Genomic DNA, 2,444 nt, shown 5'->3' with positions numbered 1-2,444 from the left:
TGGCTCCACAGCGCCTCCTTAAAAATTTTTTTTTTGAAAAACACCCTCTGCGCCACTTTTGACCAACCTGCACAAAAGTTTTATGGGACATGTATCATGTCAAGCCTCAGGGGCCCATACCCTAAACTCACCATTTACCATTAACTCCTCCTACAGAATTAATCAAACTTCAAATATTCGGTGTGCTATCTCAAGGTAGTGTGCTATCTGAGTTTTTGATGAAAGCCATGTTTGTGGCGTGGCGGGCCACATGCTTAAATTTGCACAAAAATTTATGTTCTATAACACTACTACCGCCCTGAGCCAATATTCCCTCAGTCATAGCGCCACCTACTGGCAGTGTCATGTTTTACGCTGTGATGGATTACTCCATTACATTTATTCGTTTAGCTGACGCTTTTATCCAAAGTGACTTACAGTTGCTATATATGTTAGAGGTCACACACCTCTGGAGCAACTAGGGGTTAAGTGTCTTGCTCAGGTACACATTGGTGGATGGGTCACAGTGGGGAACTGAACCCGGGTCTCTCACACCAAAAGCAGGTGTCTTATCCACTTTGTGGTCTCGTCTTTTAACATTATTAAAAAGGAGTGTGCATAATTTTAGAACCAAGTCTGATCTTATATCGTTGAAATGTTTGAAAATCTGACTTACTTGGTGATGCCATTTTCATAAAAAGATACAGTAGATACAATAATTAACAAGATGCTAGACTAGTGGAGGGATAATCGAGTCATGGTTTTGTAAGAATGTCAGTCTTTGGTACAAAAATATCTCAAATCTGTGCAAAAAACCCCACAACACAACAAACAACGAGAACACATGAAGACGTCACTCAGCGGTTACTGAAAAGCGGTGAAGGGGCTGTCTCTCTTTCTCTCTCCACAGATATTTTATAACTCAGGGGCACATTTGCTTGTGTGGAAACAGTCAGTTACTCTCTCTCTTTATATAACCTCGCAGGCTGAATCATCATCAAGGTGTTTGTCTCTGTGGTGAAATGCACATCTTAAAACTGAGATGCTCCTCTTCAGTTGCGCAACCCATTTCACAGTTTTTTTTTCAAGGCCAAGAAATATTTCTCTGAAGGTGTGAACATGTAACGTTTGATCATCAGTGAATCATCAGCCTGAGGGGACTGGTATAATCATCATATACAAAACAAGACAATGACCAACCCATGAGTGACCGCTTCTTGCAGCACCTGTGATATATTTTATACGTAGTTCAAGTCCAGTGACAAACCTTAAATGGTATAAAAGTAAGCAGCAAATTGGCAATGTCCAAGACATTTTCAAATATAAAATTAACAATTAAATTAAGGAGTTTTGTTCATTTTTTTTCATTGCAGAATGATCAACTGCCTGCCTGCCTTCATTAATTTTCAGTTGCAATATTGGTCAAACAAAGCTTCTCTGGTTTTAAATTAAGTTTTATGTCAGCCCTCCAATTCATATAAAGTTTCACATATCAGACCTACTACTCTGGTAATTGGCTTAACGTTCACACAGTTTCTCTTGGCTATCCCTCAATATTAACTCCAACAAAACTCCAGTTCGACGGGCTAACCTGCAAAATACACTGACTGCCAAATCAAAGAAATCTAAACATGTCAGCAAAATCAGGCAAAAAGCTCCCTGTGGGATATGCAGCCTGAAGATGACGGAACAAAACGAGGTCACAGAGAGCTGTGAAGAAGGTAGTGGGAGCACAAAAATGACAAATTAACAACAAGTCAGTAACGTTGGCAGGTTACATGCTCAGCTGTTGAAACGCTTCTGAGACGATTCCAGTGGAAGTTGACGGCAGAGGATTGAGCAAAGACTGACAGAGTCAGAGGACTTTCGGAGTTACATGTTTAGCCTTCCCACGGGCAGCTCAAAACCAGTATGTCTCATATGGTCCGAGGCTGGGGCGATTATTACAAGCAGCTAGCGTTGTAGTCAAGACCACCCAAACCAAGACCAAGACAAGACCAAGACCGAGAATTTTAGGGGCTGAGACCAAGTCGAGACCAAGACCAGTTCCGCACACAATAAAATGTGGAACGAGATCATAGGTACCTCTCAAACTGATCTGATTAAAACACCCACATACAAACACTAACAGCTGAAATCAACATAAGCGTCTTTATTCAACGCTCCTTTTTCCATGCTTACCATTGCTGGGAGGGGGTCGTTAACGGGAGCAACACATTTTTAATTAGTGTTATTGTTTGCATTTAAAGCAATACGTTTTACATCCACTCAAAGTTAGGATGTTAACAAATAAATCAGATAATGCAAAAGCAATTTATTGATATTCCCAAAGTTATGGTCTCCCCTTAAGATTCCTCAAATCTCCTACTGGTTACAAGAAATACGACTCCAGGCACTGAGCATAAAAACATTAATTCTGGCCTTTTTTTTACTCCATAAATGATTGGAAGAAGCCTAGTAGGTGA

The sequence above is a fragment of the Micropterus salmoides genome, unplaced genomic scaffold (assembly GCF_014851395.1).
Source record: "Micropterus salmoides isolate LMB-PRFRI ecotype aquatic unplaced genomic scaffold, ASM1485139v1 Ms_hic_scaffold_9, whole genome shotgun sequence".
Classification (NCBI taxonomy): Eukaryota; Metazoa; Chordata; class Actinopteri; order Centrarchiformes; family Centrarchidae; genus Micropterus; species Micropterus salmoides.
Note: the sequence above shows the minus strand (reverse complement) of the source record.